Below are 19,472 nucleotides of genomic sequence, written 5' to 3' on the forward strand. Positions count from 1 at the left end.
ATGGATTCACCCAAAATCTTTAACTCTGTTTTATTGGTTGTTGTGTTAATAATGGGTACTTGTAGTTCTATAAGTTTGCATTTTTCAGAAGATAATAGCAAGGACTTAATTTCTGCAACATGCAACCACACCCTCTACTACGAAGTATGTGTATCTTCCCTTAAGATCTGATCCTCGCAGCAAAACAGCAGATCTCCAAGGGCTAGCTGATATTGCACTAAATGTGAGTATAGCATATGGGGTGGAAACAGTAGCTCGCATTGGTGATTTGAAATCTGAAGCTAAAGGAAATGACACACTCTCCAGTTGCTTAGATGAGTGCACAGAAGAATATAGTGATGCTGTTGAAAATCTGCAAGAGGTAGTCGAAGCTCTAAACACTAGGTCCTCAGAAACAGTGAAGACGTTAGTCAGCTCTGCGATGACAAATTCAGATACATGCGAGGAGAGTTTTGAAGAGACGCCCTATGCTTCTCCTCTGGTTGATAGAAACCAGTATTTCAGTAAGTTGTGCAGCAACGTTCTGGCAATCACCACTCTTTTAAGTTGATAGATGGATTAAAGAATGGGAGCTAATGATTTGTTAATTTTTTTTCTTGTTGCTTTGAGTCAATTTGTTGAATAATGAGATTTCTTTTTTTGCATTTATTAATAGAATAAAAAAATCTTAGTTTTTTTTTTTAAAGACCATACTTGCCAAAATTAGTTTAAAATTTCCATCCATTCTTTTTCTATCAAAAAATTGCAGAAAAATATGTTTAGTTAATAACAATGATATTTAGGCCTGTTAGGCAACGGCTTTTAAGTTGATCAAAATATTATCTCTCTTATTTATACTATTTAGTGATATAGTATTTTATATTGTATTTAGAGATTGAAAGAGTGGTTCATGAAAAGTTACTCAAATTGAGATCTGTTGACTGAAATCAACAACATTGATGATAAATTATTTTTACATTTAATAACTAATCTAATAATTATTTTTACCGTACACTTTTACTTTAAATCACTATATAAACAGATAATAGTCATTGAAATAACTAACAACTATTAAAATAATTAATATTACCGAATAGAGTCTTAAACTTGCAAGATCCTGAATTCGAGTCCCCATTGAACTTTTTAATTTCCGCCAGAACCTTGTAATTTTTAATTTCCAACAGAACCTTGTAATATTAAAAGGTCCTGTTGGAAATTAAAAGGTTGAATGCAACTTGTAAATAAAAAAGAATATGATTTCCAAGGCCAATATATAAATATTTCCACTAAAATATGAATAGATCTCTGATGTTTGATGTAATGGAATGACACAGTTAATTTTGATTTAAAAATAATTAGTGATTTAAGTTATTTTAAAAATTATAAAATCTTAAATTTTAATTTTAATAAAAATATAATCAAAAGAAAAAAAAATGCCCTTATTAAAGTAAGCTTTTGTAATTGATTAATATCAGAAATGTATGGAGAATAATGGTTAGGGTATTTGTAAAAGTTAATATTTAAATTTATTTTAAAATTAATTAAAATTAATCCTATATTGTTCATATTTATTTCAAAATAAATTATCATTGCACAGATACTATCTATACTCATTTTATTTTATATATTTTAATTAATAATTTAAATTAAAAAAATACCTTTATTAATAACCAATATTTAAATTTTTGATATCTGTCGCAAGGGGTTTTGATCCTTCTTTCAGTTTAAATTCTTTGTTTCATTTGAAAATGAGCGGCGTCGAGGGTCAGAGAGCGACAAGGCCCCCTTCCGTTCAGATTTCGTGGTCGTCTGATGAAGTGGAGGTAGTCGGACCAAGCGTGCGACCTGAACCTCCTAGGGTCTCCGTTCCAGCTCGGGGGCAAGCAGCACCATCAAGGCATGTATCCTCTTTAGGGAGAGAAAATCTTCCCATGGACGAGCTGCCATCAATCCTACAAGAAATCGACCTACAGTCGTTCAGCCAGGAGTACAACATCCGGCCCGATTCATACGAGCTGATTAAGTGTCACAGCGATCTTCGTGCCGATCATTTCTTCGAGGAGAACGATATGATCATGATATACGAAGAACAATTAAAGGCCGGGCTGCGGTTCCCTCTCGATGACTTCTTCAAGGAAGTCCTAAAATTTCATCAAGTGTGCATCGCCCAAGTTCACCCGAACTCGTGGCGGATCCTAGTGGCCTTCAGGGGCCTCTGCCGAGCTAAGGGACTCCGTCCTACAGCTAAGGTATTCGCCGAACTGCATAGGCTGATCCGTCAAAAGGACGACGAGTATTGGTTCTTCCAGGCGAAACCCCATTGTGGGCTTTTTACCGATCTGCCTTCCTCCCTGAAGAATTGGAAGAACCGCTTCTTTATTCTGAGGAGCAAAATTCCAAACGGCTTTAAGGGCTTCCCTCGCAGCTGGCTGCACCAGGGCCTCTTACTTCCGTAGCGCCTCACCTTAAATAGGGAAGAAGGCCTGATGGTGATGGAGCTGAAAGATCAGGCGGCCAGAGAGAAGTTCTCTTGTTTGGATGCAGTGACTGCCGAACTGCATCACTGGACAATGGAGTTGATCACTGGCGAAGATCGCAGGCTTCAGCTCTCTAACCTCGGCATTGGTATTTTTCTATATCTCAGATCTTTGGACCTTAGCGATCTCATTGACCTCTTCTTTGTGCAGGTATGGCAAGCGGCGAAGCCTCCAAGGAGAGCCGGAAACGAAAGAGAGAGGTCTCCCGGAAAGTGCGGGAGATGAAGCAATCCGAGCTGCTCCAGACACCCAGGCATGAAGCTGAGGAAATGCAAGGGGGCTCCTCTCAACCTTCGGGGCAGCCGATCCCCAACGTAGAAGTGATCCGATCTCCTCCTCGCCAAGAAGAGCCGCCTCCACCTCCTCCAGTCGCTTCGAGTGCAGAAGGGGGTCCTTCCCAACCTACCCCAAGGACCCTCTCCTGCGGTGCTCAAGTGCTGATCCATTCCCTGGAGAAGAAACGAACTGTTCGGGAGAATCCGGGTTTGGCTAAAGTTCTGGGGGCTTCTATCTACCTTTGGAAGGATCGGAACAGGCTGTCTCCGAACAATCTTGATGACATGCTGACCCGATCTATGAGCCTGAACGTGGAGTGCTTGGTGAACCAGCACATCGTCCGGGAGAAGGCTCACCGCCTGGGTAAGGAGGTCGAGAAGATGGGTCATGAAGTGGCTTCCCTCTGATCCCAACTCTCATCCGCTCAGAACTACATATCTGAAATTGAAGGGCGGATGAAGTTCTACGAGGATAAGCTGGCCGAGCAAGCTCATGTTCTGGCCGAGCGAGATCATGTTCTTGTGGAAGTTCAGGCGCTCCGGGCCGGTGAAGTTGCTCATCTCACTGAGGAGCTCAAAGCGAAAGAGGAAGAGGCGGTGACAAGTGAAGCCGGCGCTTATGTAAATGCTCACAGGGATCTCTTGGCCAAGCTCAAGAGCATTATCCCGAGGAGGACTTCTCCTAGATGGTCGACCTGGCTCCCCAAGACGTAGAGGAAAGCAAGGAGGAGGCTGAAGGTGAGAGAGGAAACGAGGAAAATGTAGATCAGGCTGGAGGTGATCCTCCAGCCGAATGACATGTACATATTTTAAATGAAATGAAAATTCCCCTTTTGTTTAATGAATGGATGTGATCGGAAAATCTCTAAATTGCCTAAGTACTTGGTTATCTGAGCATATTAAAACAACAACTAAAAGTGATTATTGATCTAAGTATAAGAGGTCGGAAAACACAATAAGCATGAGATCGGCAGGGAACCAACGCTAAATGGGACTTGATTAAAATTAGAAATTTGACTTGAACACTTAAGATCGGGATCACCATTGAACTGGATCGGGGATGTCCTCTGCTGTCCAGTTGTCCAGTTCTTGCCCCTCAGCTATTGGCGAGACCAGGGCCTCATACAAGGAATCCAGGTGGATGACATCGATGGATGGTTCATCAGGTGATTCTTCCACATCTGTCGGATTTTCAATGACCGGTTTAGTGAAGACTTCCGTGATTCTCGGGACTACCTTCATTCTCCCGATTTTCTGATCGAATCTCTGATCCCGAAGTCTGTTCCTCAACCAGAATTGCCCATCCATGAGGGCATCTTCCTCATAACCCAAACCGCAACGACCCACCTTCTGGATGGCCGGTATAGGTTCAACAATCCCTTGTAATGCGGCGCCTAGGCCTTTGCCCTCTTCATACCCATTCCTTGACATCACTTTGGCTACCATAACCATAGCCCCTTCATTTCTTGAAACGTTTTCTTGTAGTTCGAGGGCCTGAAAGGAGCTTTCCAACGACTCCTCAGCCGCTTCCACATAAGGAAGTGATTGTGGCTTGGTGACCAATATGGCTTCTTCCCCTCTCACCGTGATGATTTTGCCGTCCATGATGTACTTTATCTTCTGATGCAAAGTTGAAGGAATGGCATTCGCTGAATGGATCCACGGCCTCCCCAGCAACATAGTGTAGGCCGGTTCAATATTCATCACTTGGAATGTGACGTTGAAGGTGCATGCGCCAATTTGGAGTGGCAATTCAATGTCTCCCAGCACTTCTCTTCTTGTACCGTCAAAGGCTCTTACCACTATAGCACTCTGACGTATATTCGATTGGTCAACTGGCAGCCTAGCCAAGGTGGCACTAGGCAGTACATTGAGGGCTGATCCATTATCAATAAGGACCTTGGCCACTATACAACCTTTACATTTCACTGTCACATGTAGGGCTTTAGTGTGCGTTAAGCCTGCAGGGTTTATCTCTTCTTCAGAAAAGGTGACAAAACTAGATGCCTGGATTTGTCCCACTATCTTCTCAAACTGCCCCGGTGTGATGTCGGGGTTCACAAAGGCCTGATCCAGAATTTTCTGCAGGGCTTGACGGTGTACCTCTGAGCTCAGAATTAGTGATAATAGTGAAATTCTGGCAGGTGTCTTTCTCAACTGTTCTACCACATCATATTCACTTTGCTTCATTATTTGAAGCAGTAGCTCCTCTTCCTCATTCGACCCGACGGGTTCTCCTTTCTCCATTCTCTCAACCTCCTCTCCTGTATTCTCTTGGGGCTCTCCCATTTTTACTTTCCCTCTCTTCTTTTCTTTTTCTTCGTTCCCGTAACATCTCCCACTTCGAGTTATAAACTCGACTTCTTGCTCAGGTGGGGAGGATTTTGTGGCAGCGATGGGCTAAGGATTAGCTCAGGGAGTAGCACTGCTGGTAGGTCTGGCATAAGTCATTTTGAAATGCTCATGGGGAGTGAAGCACGGTTTCGGAGGTGCTGAAGCAAGATTAGGAGCCGATGTACTGCTTGACGCTCCTTGAGTGAAAACTTGGAAATTATAATTCCAAGGTATGGCATGGGTGTTTATGACAGGGAGCTGAGGCGGGGTTCGTATGATTGTCACTGAAGGTGAGGATACTGGGGGTGAGAAAGTAATTCTGTGATTACGGGTAGAGGTGTTTTGGCCAAGTCGGGTTGTATTTACTCCGCCCTCCATCTTTGGCTTTGCCTGGCATCTCAGAACTTTGAGGGACAATAAGTTCTGGACCTCTTGCTTAAATTCTTCACAATTTTGCAGCTCATGGCCAGCTGCTCCTCCATGATAGGGGCATCCCGTTTCAGTCTCAGATTCTGAGGCTTGAGGGTGAAGGTAACATACCCTTACCCCCATTCTAAAAATTTTCTTAAAGTGAGGAATCAGCTTGTCTACCTCTGGTGCTGACCCCTCTCCGTCTGATTCTATCATATTTACACCATTGCCCGCATTATGATTGGGCAACGGGTTTGAGGTAACATTGGGGAGGGAACCGTTTCCCTCGATCTTCAACCACCCATTCCTGATTAAGGCATGCACTCTCCCTCTGAGTGCCCCGCAGTTATCGGTTGAATGCCCTTGTGCCCCTCCATGATATTCACAACGGGCAGTGGCATCATACCACCTGGGGTATGGTGGCTGAATTGGGTCAAGGGGAACCAGTACTATCTGGTTTATACCGATGAGGTATCGGTATATTTCGCTGAGTGGGAGGGGAAGGGGTGGATCAGGATTTCTTGGTGGTCTCGGGTTATTTTGAGGTGGCCTGGGTTGGGTAAGTGGAGGAAGCGGTCTGGGTTGGTAATTTGTAGGTGGTGGATACTGTGGGCGTGGGTGTGGATAATTTGGGAAAGGAGGTAGAATGTTTGCAATGGTTTGGCCATGAGGGGGAGGATATGGCCGGTAGTTATTTTGGGGAAGTGGGGAATAATTGTTCTGCCGGGTGATGGAATGCATATCACCCTCCTTTTTTTTGCCAAAACTGGCAGTCTTCTTCGCAGGGTTCTTGGCTAACTCCTGTAGTCGTCCCATCCTTAAGTTGGCCTCAATTCTCTCACCCGCTTGGATAATATCTGAGAAGCTGTTGGAAGTGTTTCCAATCATCAAATTGAAGTAAGAAGCCTTCAATGTCTCGATGAACAGGGAGCATAGTTCATTATCGGTCACTGGAGGATATACTTCTGCAGCCTTCTCCCTCCATCTTTGGGCATATTCCTTGAAGCTTTCCCTGTCCCTCTGCACCAGGTTTTGGAGGTCCCTCCTTGTAGGGGCCACATTACAGTTAAATTTATACTGCTTCAAGAAGGCATCAGCTAAATCCTTCCAGGAGCGCAGTTTGCTCCTGTCCAACTGTATGCACCATCTCAGGGCTGCTCCGGAGAGGCTCTCGTGAAAGAAGTGGACGAGAAGTCTGTCGTCTTCTGTCAAGGCAGACATTTTGGCAATGTAGGTTGCTAGGTGAATGAGGGGATCTGAGTTCCCGGTGTACTTGTCGAAATCTGGGACTTTGAATTTGGGTGGCACCACCACATCAGGCACCAATCTAAGTAACGCCACATCGACTGAACCATACATGTTCAGCCCCTCTATTGCTCTCAACCTTTTCTCCAGAGCAGACAGCTTCTCATTTTCCCTGGTCTTACTTTCTCCTCCTACTGCATGAAATGCTACCCCAGTTGGGAGATGAGGGGTGGAGTGAACTGGAGGAATTAGTATTGAAGGGTATGGGTCGGCATTTGAGATGGCTGGGTAATGGGAGAAAGGTAAGTCATTATTTATGGTAGCCGGATTGACAGTGATTGTCGGATCCGGGATAGGTGACTGAAAGGTGAAAGAGGTTGAAGCCTGATGAGGATCCATTGTTGTAGGTGGTGGGGGAGGTGGTGGTAAATTAGGTTCTGAAACCGGTTTATTTTGGGACATCTCCCTCATTAGTCTCATGAGTTCTGAGACCTGGTCTTTCAATTCGGAAACCTGTCCTTGTAGGTTCTGGACTTGTTCTTGGTCTTCCATTATCTTCTTTTTTCGTGATCTTGTTAAGTACACTCGTTTGGGTTGAATCGTGTGCTTGGTCAGACTTGCTTTGTTTGAAGCAATGTTGATTTTCTGTAGGAAGTTGAAAAAAAAAAAAAGGAAATTTTCCAGTGAATTTTGAATTAAAAATTAAAAGGGTCTTGGTGTAGACAAAGGATACGGTGGCATCTGAGAGCCAAGATGAAATCTGCAGAAGGATAATTGCATCAATTCTATCATGGCATCGCTCGATAGTCCGACAGTGAATGACTAGATTGAATGCGCATTTATGATACCTGTCCATATAGCGCATCCAATTTTTCGCATAACCCTAGCGAGGGGGTTCCTACGGGAGTCATACTATCCATTCACAATTTGTTAAACAATGGTTTAGCATTCTGTTCTGGTCTAAGAACTTCTTCTGCCGACTGACTTGAGGATGCCATATTAAAAATGATGCTTATCCTTTTATAGACCTTAATTTGGTGATGCCTGCGGGAAAAACTTGTTAGCAGGATAAATTCAGGTAATCTTGAATTATACTGTTGGCAGAGTGACACTTACACATTTATCAAAGTAGGAAAGTGTGTAGGTTTTCTTAACGGTATGATTCAAGATTACCCTAAAAAATAAGAACTAAATAAAACACAAGCAGAATAGGGTAAGAGTAAGTATGCCCCTTTTATCCTAAAATAAGGAGAGTCCTAGTACCGACTAGGTGCTACCTAATTGGATAGTTCTATCTTATAAGGTAGCTTGCTACGGCTTCCAGTTATCGTGATAGTTTAAGCTCAAGGTCTAATTTTCTAAAAGCCACAGGTTCCCAAATTGCCCCTACTGTAAACAGTAGAGCCCCATTCTATCCCCCGTGATACTGTCGGGAAAGTTCCATGGGTATCACAGTGAATAGAATGAGTTTCAATTTGAGCAGAAGCCTTCACGAATACTAACGGGGTAAAACCCACGGGTACCGCTACATGACTCCCTCCTACTCTCCTAAAAGGGTAAGAAAGCCCGAGTATAGGGCTGAAGTGTGTGAGGACATCGTGTGAGTGTTCAATGTGTGAAGGGACACCTTTACCTCTTCCCAGTATGGGGAAGTTTTCTCTTTTTTTTTTTCTTTTAAACGAAGAGCGCTGTAGGAAGTAAAACAAGCAAGACAAGCAAAACAGTTAGCAGGAATAACAATAATTAACGTATAAAATTTTGCGGAGTGAGCCCACCTAACTATGATTTGATCGCAAAATTAAATCTACTTTTGGACCTCTGGACCGGGGTTAAGTCAGAGTCCCCAGCGGAGTCGCCAAGCTGTCGCAAGGGGTTTTGATCCTTCTTTCAGTTTAAATTCTTTGTTTCATTTGAAAATGAGCGGCGCCGAGGGTCAGAGAGCGGCAAGCCCCCCTTCCATTCAGATTTCGTGGTCGTCTGATGAAGTGGAGGTAGTCGGACCTGTCGACATCATATTTTGGCCGATCCCCAAAATCAATAAAACTTTGAAACTGACCTCAGTACTAAGTCTCCTTTTGACAGCTAATCACAATTCCGATCTCTCTTTGATAGACAGTCACAATTCCGATCTCTCTTTGATAGAATTAAATCAATGCTAAGTCCTCACATCAGTCAAAGCCTTACCAGTCTATTAAATCGCTCACCGATCTCTCGAACCCATTGTCGAATCTCCGGACCAGACAAGTATATTCCTGATCTCTGTTGACAAACGAAATGAACTGACGCTAGATCTTTTCTTACCAGTTTTATTGCCGATCTCCCTTTCAAAAGTTTAAGAGCTAAGGTTTTGGTCCGGTTTAATGAGGATTCCGATCTTAAGTGTTCAAGTCAAATTTTCAATTTTAATCAAGTCCCGTTCAGCATTTCTTCCCTACCGATCTCATGCTCATTGTGTTTTCCGATCTCTCACACTTAGGTTAATAATCATCTTCAGTTATTTCAACATACTCAGACAATCAAGTGTTTAATAATTTAGAAATTTTCCGATCATAACCATTCATCGAACAAAAAAGGGCATTCCACTTCATTTCATTTCAAAAATTTGTACAAGTCATTCGGCTGGGGGATCACCCCCAGCCTGATCTACATTTTGCTCATTTTCTCTCTCACCCTCGGCCTCCTCTTCGCTTTCCTCCTCGCCTTCGGGAGCCAGGTCGGCCATCCAAGAGAAGTCCTCATCTGGGTAACGCTCGGAGCTCGGCCAAAAGATCCTTGTGAGCGTTCACATAGGCACGGCTATTCCTGTCACCATCTCTTCATCTTTTGCCTTAAGCTCCTCAAGATGAGCGACTGAGTGCCGTTGGCCGGAGCTCTGGACTTCTCTAAGAGCATGATCCCTTTCACCGTAACATGAGTCCTGCTCGGCCACTTATCCTCATAGTACTTCATGCGCCTCAATTTGAGATATGTAATCTGGCGGATGAGAGTTGGGATCGAGCGATGCCACCTCTTGACTCTTCTTCTCGACCTCCTTACCCGAGCGGTGCGCCTTTTCGGACTATGTGTTCACGGACACTCTACATTCGCACTCATGGATCGGGTTAGGATGTCGTCAATATTGTCCGGAGATAGTCTGTCCCGATCCTCCCGAAGGCAGATGGAAGACCCCAAGACTTTGGCAAAATCGGGGTTCTCCCGAACAGTCCGGTTGTTCTCCAGGGAAGCAATCAGCACTTGAGCTCCACGAGAAGGGGCCTCGCAGAGGTCGAAGCGACCCCTTACGTGCTTGGAGCAAGCGGAGGAGGTGGAGGCGGCTCTTCGTCGAGGAGGAGATCGGACGGCTCTGCGATCGCCGGTCCCGAAGGTCGAGGCGGGTCCCCTTGTATCTCCCCAGGTTCATGGCCGGGTGTTTGAAGTAGTGCCGAACGCTTCATCTCCTTTATTTTCTGGGAAATCTCTCTTTCTTTCTTCCACTTCCTGGAACCTTCACCACCCGCCATACCTGCACAAAAAAGAGGTCAGTGAGATCGCTAAGGTCCAAAGATCTGAGAAATAGAAAATATCGATGCCAAGATCGAGAGTCAAGCCCGCGATTTTCGCCGTGATCAACTCCATCTTCCAATGATGCGGCCACGGCGATCAGCATCTAAACAGAGTACTTTTGAGTGGCGGCTTGATTCTTGATTCCATCACTACTAGGCTCTCCTCCTTGTTCAGGTAATACGCCGAATCAAGGGCCCCTGGTGCCACCAGCTACGGGGGAAGTCCTCAAAGCAGGTCGGATTTTTGCTCCTCAGAATGAAGAAGCGGTTCTTCCAATTCTTAAGGGAGGAGGGCAGATCGGTAAAGAGCCCACAATGAGGCTTCGCCTGAAAGAACCAGTGCTTGTCGTCCTTTCGGCGAGTTAGCCTGTGCAGTTCGGCGAACACCTTAGCCGTAGGTCTGATTCCCTTAGCTCGGCACAGGCCTCGGAAGGCTACCAAGATCCGCCACGAGTTAGGGTGAATTTGGGCAATGCACACTCGGTGAAATTTTAGGACCTCCTTGAAGAAGTCGTCCAGAGGGAACCGAAGACCGGCCTTTAACTGTTCCTCGTATATCATCACTATGTCATTCTCTTCAAAGAAGTGATCGGCTCGGTGATCGCGGTGACACCGGATAAGTTCATATGAATCGGGCTCAATGTTGTACTCCTAACTAAACGACTGCAGATCGGTTTCTTGCAAGATCGACGGCAGCTCGTCCATAGGAAGATTCTCCCTCGCCGAAGAAGGTGCATGCCTTGATGGTGCGATCCGCCCCCGAGCTGGAATGGAGACCCTAGGAGGTTCTGGTTGTGCGCTCAGCCCGACCACCTCTTCTTCATCAGACGACCATGAAACATGGACGGAAGGTGGGCTTGCCGCTCTCTGACCTTTGGCGCCGCTCATTTTTAAGGAAAACAAAGAACTTAAAGCTAAAAGAAGGATTAAAACCCTTACCGGAGTTTGAACGGAGTCGGAAGAGCTTGAAAATCGGGAGAGTTTTGGAATTGTTTGCGAGAGACAGAAAATGGCATAAGTAAGAAACTGGCTAACCCCTACCCCTATTTATACTCATCTGAGCATTTAATGCTCACGATGTCCCAGGCAATGCATCGGTTAACGGGATTCGCCAGCTGTTCTGACACGTCTCTCAAATTCCATAAAGAGAACGGCTAATTAGAGATCGGCATATTAAGATAAATGTTTCGAATTGCGGATCAGTTAAGGGTTGTTCAGTTAGAAACCAGATCGGATAAACACATCAGAGATCGAAAAATAATCAATGCAATAATAATAAGATGATAATTGACTTTTATTTCCAAAAGATCGGATTACATCATTTGGGCGATCTCTAGGGATCGGAATAATAGGGATCGAAAGATGGGAGATCAGCATGAGAGATCAGAATAGGAGCGTGGGAGGGATCGGAAGGCAAAAAGAATAAGACAAATCCCAAATAACCGTCATCAGAATCAGAGCCGAGGTAGTTAAAGCGTGGCAGACGAGATCTCCACCGCATGCCTAAGAATCGCCGCAATCTTGACAGTGCGGTATGTCATATGATCCTGTACATCCCAATCTCCACCGTTGATCTCACTTGTAAGGACGAACCCGGAGCCCTTGGATCAAGAGAGGAGACGACAAGACCAGCGCCTTTCGCTCTTAGCCCTCAGATCGCTCCGGACAAGAGGATTTGAGACCGTCAGATTGAAAGAAGAAAAGGACGAATATTCTGAAGAATAATCTCAGCCGTTCATTTTGGTTCTCTTTAATTCTCAAGCATCCGATCATGTCCTTCAAAATCCGGACCCTCCATCTCCCTCAAAATAAATCCTGACCCTTCATGGGGAGCACCTGATTCCTATAAATACCTGCCTGAAAACTGTTCAAGGGAACGGAAAAAAAGATATAGACAAGAGGCAGTGGCTATAGTGGAATAACTCTGAAACTTAATTCAGTTTGTTACTCTGCTATTTTTTTGAGTTTTCGTAGAAAAAACTTTTGAAACTAGTTTTCTGAAGTGTTTTCTTGCAAAAGGGATTCTTGAATACTGAAATTCTTCATTTTCAGTCCGTTCATTATCCTGTGGCACTCCCACTTTCTGTTTTTGTTATCCTCTATTTCCATTCATATTGTCTAAGCTCAACTCCACTCAAGCTTGGTTATTTTGACTTGTTTACATTTTAACAAAGAATACTTCATTTCGAGGCAAACCATAGTCCTCCGGCTGCCAACCTGCAATCTTGCTACTTTTTGCGATTCTGTAATTAGTTCAATAGACTCGACTCCCTACAGGTCAGTGTTAATATTGTCATTTTATTAAGTCTAGTTCTCATTTCACGTTTTTCCTTTGTTCTTTTTCTTATGCCTGTTGTTTTCTTTAAGTTCATGTCACGCTAAAAAAAATACAAAGGAAAGATATGCTCTAGTTTACTCCTGTGCTGGCTAACCCACACTTTTGTTAATCGTTATTATTTCTGAACGCAAGTCATCTAGCCCCGAGTTATGTAGAAGCAGCTAGACAAAATGTAGGTAACTGTGTTTAAAGTGTCTCTTTGAAAAAAAGAGGGTCTAAATAACACGTCAGGGAAATAGCAAAATTGAATCACTAGGCTGACATGGGAGGCGATCCAGCATAATGCCATAAGGCGGAATAAAAATCAAAACTCAGATAAGTAAAAGGGTACAGATAGGATACTGGTAAAGTGACCTTAGGGGAGGTCAGCAAAATTCGGTCCGGCATCCCTTATTTAGTCTCAAAGTACCAACGAGTTAAAAGAAGTCTTATTTCGACCTTTGGCACCTTTAAATACTAGAACTCTTAAACTTAGACTCCTATGATATATGGCTGTGTCCAAATTTCGAAGAGGTCGGAAGAGAGTCTTTATCCGTTCCTCAAACAAAATTTTTAACAAATAGTTTAAAAGAGATCGGATGAGAGTTCTTATCCGGTTCTCAATCTAAAATTTAAAATAAATACTTAATAGAGATCGGATGAGAGTTCTTATCCGGTCTCAACTCAAAATTTTAATAAATATTGAATAGAGATCGGAGGAGAGTTCTTATCCGGTCTCAACTCAAAATTTTAATAAATATTAAATAGAGACCGGGGGAGAGTTCTTATCCGATCTCAACTCAAAATTTTAATAAATATTAAATAGAGATCGGAGGAGAGTTCTTATCCAGTCTCAACTCAAAATTCTAATAAATATTGAATAGAGATCGGAGGAGGGTCCTTATCCGGTCTCAACTCAGAATTTTAATAAATGTTAAAGAGTTCGGAGAAGAGTTCTTATCCAATTCTTAAATTAAATTTTAATAAAATATTTCTTTTAAATAAAATTAACATACAACAGTAACTCACTAAGGTTGTCTCATTTACTTATGTATCTGGGTGATCCAAATTTAGTGAAAAATCAAATGTTCCTTTAGTCAAAAGGATTAACATGTCCATTCAAGCCCTCCTAACTAATGCAAAATTAAATCTACTTACCCTTATTAAGGGACGAGGTGGGGTGCCTAATACCTTCCCCACCCGTTTACGGACCCCGAACCTAGAATCTCTGCCTAGAAGTGGTTTCATCTCAATTTATCTTCATGAACGGTTTTCTTTAATTTCCCTCAAAATTAAAGTGGCGACTCCTCACTCTTTCCCACTTCGGTGAGGGTTCGTTCAGGCGGCCGCAAAACCCCTTGCGACAGGACCAAGCGTGCGACTTGAACCTCCTAGGGTCTCCGTTCCAGCTCGGGGGCAAGCAGCACCATCAAGGCATGTATCCTCTTCAGGGAGAGAAAATCTTCCCATGGACGAGCTGCCATCAATCCTACAAGAAACCGACCTATAGTCGTTTAGCCAGGAGTACAACATCCGACCTGATTCATACGAGCTGATTAAGTATCACGGCGATCTTCATGCCGATCATTTCTTCGAGGAGAACGATATGATCATGATATACGAAGAACAATTAAAGGCCGGGCTACGGTTCCCTCTCGATGACTTCTTCAAGGAAGTCCTAAAATTTCATCAAGTGTGCATCGCCCAAGTTCACCCGAACTCGTGGCGGATCCTAGTAGCCTTCAGGGCCTCTGCCGAGCTAAGGGACTCCGTCCTACAGCTAAGGTATTCGCCGAACTGCATAGGCTGACCCGTCGAAAGGACGATGAGTATTGGTTCTTCCAGGCGAAACCCCATTATGGGCTTTTTACCGATCTGTCTTCCTCCCTGAAGAATTGGAAGAACCGTTTCTTTATCCTGAGGAGCAAAATTCCGAATGGCTTTAAGGGCTTCCCTCGCAGCTGGCTGCACCAGGGCCCCTTACTTTTGAAGCGCCTCACCTTAAATAGGGAAGAAGGCCTGATGGTGATGGAGCTGAAAGATCAGGCAGCCAGAGAGAAGTTCTCTTGTTTGGATGCAATGACTGCCGAACTGCATCACTGGACAATGGAGTTGATCACTGGCGAAGATTGCGGGCTTCAGCTCTCTGACTTCGGCATCGGTATTTTTCTATATCTCAGATCTTTGGACCTTAGCGATCTCACTGACCTCTTCTTTGTGCAGGTATGGCAAGCGGCGAAGCCTCCAAGGAGAGCCGGAAATGAAAGAGAGAGGTCTCCCAGAAAGTGCGGGAGATGAAGCGATCCGAGCTGCTCCAGACACCCAGGCATGAAGCTGAGGAAATGCAAGGGGGCTCCTCTCAACCTTCGAGGCAGCCAATCCCCGATGTAGAAGTGATCCGATCTCCTCCTCGCCAAGAAGAGCCGCCTCCACCTCCTTCAGTCGCTTCGAGTGCGGAAGGGGGTCCATCCCAACCTACCCCAAGGACCCTCTCCCGCGGTGCTCAAGTGCTGATCCATTCCCTGGAGAAGAACCAAACTGTTCGGGAGAATCCGGGTTTGGCTAAAGTTCTGGGGGCTTCTATCTGCCTTCGGGAGGATCGGGACAGGCTGTCTCCGGATAATCTTGATGACATGCTAACCCGATCTATGAGCCTGAACGTGGAGTGCTTAGTGAACCAGCACATCATCCGGGAGAAGGCTCACCGCCTGGGTAAGGAGGTCGAGAAGATGGGTCATGAAGTGGCTTCCCTCCGATCCCAACTCTCATCCGCTCAGAACTACATATCTGAAATTGAAGGGCGGATGAAGTTCTACGAGGATAAGCTGGCTAAGCAAGCTCATGTTCTGGCCGAGCGAGATCATGTTCTTGAGGAAGTTCAGGCGCTCCGGGCCGGTGAAGTTGCTCATCTCACTGAGGAGCTCAAAGCGAAAGAGGAAGAGGCGGTGACAAGGGAGGCCAGCGCTTATGTAAATGCTCACAGGGATCTCTTGGCCGAGCTCAAGAAGCGTTATCCTGAGGAGGACTTCTCCTGGATGGTCGACCTGGCTCCCCAAGACGAAGAGGAAAGCGAGGAGGAGGCTGAAGGTGACAGAGGAAACGAGGAAAATGTAGATCAGGCTGGGGGTGATCCTCCAGCCGAATGACATGTACATATTTTAAATGAAATGAAAGTTCCCCTTTTGTTTAATGAATGGATGTGATCGGAAAATCTCTAAATTGCCTAAGTACTTGGTTATCTGAGCATATTAAAACAACAACTAAAAGTGATTATTGATCTAAGTATAAGAGGTCGAAAAACACAATAAGCATGAGATCGGCAGGGAACCAACGCTAAACGGGACTTGATTAAAATTAGAAATTTGACTTGAACACTTAAGATCGGGATTACCATTGAACCGGATCGAAACCTTAACTTTTTATTCCCAAACTTTTAAATGAGAGATCGGCAATAAGACTGGTGTCACGAAGGCCTAATGTTGGTTCAATCTCGTTTGACATGAAAGATCGGAAATATAATTGACTGATCAGGGGACTTGACAATTAGCTTGAGAGATCGGTGAGACTTTAAATAATACGGGGACTTTGTATTAATTAGATTCCTTTTGAGGAGAGATCGAAAATGTGGTAAGTTGGTAAAAGGGATCGGCTTTAAAGTTTATTGATTTCAGGGATCGGCCAAAATATGGTGTCGACAATCATTTTATAAATATTTAAATTTATTTATCTAAAATATAATATTTAAAAATTTTATAAATATTAATATAAAAAATATATTATATATAATTAATTATTTGTATACTCAATATACAAACTTAAATTCAATCTAATTTTGATATAAACATTTTTTTAATTTAAATTTATATCAAATTTAATTCATTCCAATATAATTTCATCAAACTAAATACTTAAAAATATTTCATTCGTTATCATCCCTCCAAAAGTCAAAAGGATTGGCCAAAAAGTCACAGTATGGGCTTTTTTTGAAAAAATTATTAGATGTATCTAGTGTATATGTATATTCTCTTATAATCATGTAAAATTTATTTTTTATATTATAAAAATAATTCACTTTTCTATAATTTTTGCATGTAATAATTAGCTCTTTCCTTGATCCTATAACAGCTACTTTGAGATTGAGACTCGACCACGCTCACGAGACTCGAGACCCTGGGCAGCTCATTGATGCTGTTACTAAATTTCTTAGCCATTAATTTTGCTATTCTTGTTATTCAATTAGTAAAGCATTTACTCAAATTATATATATATTTTTGGAGTTTTGTATTGTTTTTATCCATTATTAAACTCTGTATTATAAAGCAACTCAAAAATTTTTTTTTTAATTGTTTCATGACAATTTTTTAAAGAGAGATTGATTTGTTAATTAATATTATTATATTAATATTTTAATTTCTTTCTTTAATTAATTATGTTAAATTTATAATTTTAAAAGTAAAATAATGAATTTTATTAAAGGATTATTATTTGTAATTTATGATTATTATTTTATAAAAATATTAAAAATGTAATTTTATTAAAAAAAATAAATTGGATATATCAATATTAAATTAGAGTATTATAATTATATATTATAAATTTTAATGATCAAATTTTAAAAATATTTAAAATAATTTTAATAAAAAGTAAAATATTAATATTTAAATTAAATATAAAAAATTTATTTTTATTAAATTTATATATAATATAAATATACAATTAATTTTTATATAATATTCAAACTCAAAATAAAATAAACAAAAGTTAAGAATCAATGATGATAAAGGGATTAATGGTGTGGAACTAATGAGGGAGACTCGTCTACCTTTTTGGCCCCGAGACTACAATTATTCAATTCACGGTGAAAAAATAAAAAATTAGCTGAATATGTTGTCTTCTTTAGTGATAAGCTTTTGGTCTTGTCGATCAATGTTCTGTTTGGTATTGAATTTTAAGTTTGATTTTATTTTTTTAATAAAATATTATTTTAAATATTATTAAAAAAATAATTTAAAAAAATTATTTTATTATTTTAATATTTTTATAATTATAATCGATTAAATTTAATTTTTAATTAATTTTTAACACTCTCTAACTAGTATATTTATAAAAGTAATTTTCTTAATAACAGTTTTAACAGTAATACAAAATAGATAAAAAAAAAAATGCTGTGTAGTGTTATTAGATCTAATGGGAAGGCTTATCCGATAAAAAGGTTGGGTTAATGGATTAATTATTCAATTAATAAGTTAATAATTTAATTAATGAATAATTAAAAATTAATTAATTATATAAATAAATTAAATATTAATATAAATAAATAAAATTAATTAATTAAATTTTAATTATTTAAAATCAAATTTTAATATTTATTGAGTTATATTTACATAAATTTTAATAGCTTTTAAATTTTGTATAAAAATATTCAAGTAATATAATATATAAATAATTTTATAAATATATAATTATTTTTTTAATATTTATGTTATATTAAATATAATTAAAAAAACGAACTTCTTTATAAAATTCATAATATTATTGTACAATATATATTAAAATTATAAATACATAACTATCAAGTTAACTCAATTGATTTTAATTTTAAAGATTTTTTTATGAGATTTTGAGTTTAATTCTCCTTACCCATACTAAAAAAGAATATTGATTTTGTTGACTAATTGAACCTGCCAAGTCAATCGAGTCACACCAGTTCAATTATCACTAGGTCAATCGAGTTACATTAAATCGCTTTCTATTGTCTAATTTAATTACAAACTCAGACTATAGATAAATTATAAGTTATATTTAAAATATCCTCTTATTCTTTTATTTATGTATGAATAATTATATACTAATAAATTTTAATTAACAAAAATTAAATTTAATTATAATTAATTTTTTATTCTAATGATACGATGAGAATATTTAAAAATAAATGTTAGTATTTGAATTAAATTATTGTGTATTGAACTGATAATATAAATAGAGGTCTTAATTATTAATAGTTAACAATTATTTTATATTTATACAATATAATTTAAGTTAATAAAAGAAATGATTTTGATATATTTTATAATTATATATATATAATTTAAATGATAATTAATTTTAAAATTAAAATTGTGATTAGCTTCGATTCTCTATTATAACAATTGCATAAAATCTTTTTAAGAATCAAGATTTAAATCAAAATCAGAAAATTAAAATCAAATCAAATCCAAACCCAAATATTAAAGAATTGAAATAAAAATAAAACCTTGAATAATCCAACTAAAACTAAAAAAAAATTATACTCACTTCAGTTGCAATTTTTAATGGCTTTATTTGAAAGAAAAGAATATTTAATTGAATTCTCACATAATTATGTTTAATTTCTATTTCTTTGAAAAATGAAATTTTTTTTTTAATTTAAAAAATTGAATAATTTCATTCCAAATATAAGAATTAAACAAAAAAAAATAATTAAATTTTTATAAAATTATAGATTCTAGACAGGAGAATAAGAATTAATATTACATTTGATAGAGCGTAATATAATACAATGTAATCAATTATGTAATGTAATAAAAATTATAATGTAATGTAATTGTCATTATATTATTCTGTTTTATTACAAAATAAAAAATATAAATAGTGTAATGTAATGATAATTTTTATTTTAATATTTAATTTATTTATAATATTAATGTTGGAACATGTAAGTGTGGAATTCTTACATTAGAAAAAATTGGGATGAGTAAGAAACATATAAGTGGGAAAGACTCGTAAACCCATTGCCTTAAAGTTTTTTGTTGATATAGTGTCAAACCTATGAGTATGTTTTTTCATAAGACTT

At 39.9% G+C, this 19,472-nt stretch overlaps 1 pseudogene; it reads left to right on the forward strand.

Annotated features, from left to right (window-relative positions):
- LOC110672678 (putative invertase inhibitor) lies at positions 1-648 on the forward strand (annotated as a pseudogene).
- Positions 649-19,472: the final 18,824 nt, after the last annotated feature.

This window comes from Hevea brasiliensis, chromosome 4 (assembly GCF_030052815.1).
Source record: "Hevea brasiliensis isolate MT/VB/25A 57/8 chromosome 4, ASM3005281v1, whole genome shotgun sequence".
Taxonomy (NCBI): domain Eukaryota; kingdom Viridiplantae; phylum Streptophyta; class Magnoliopsida; order Malpighiales; family Euphorbiaceae; genus Hevea; species Hevea brasiliensis.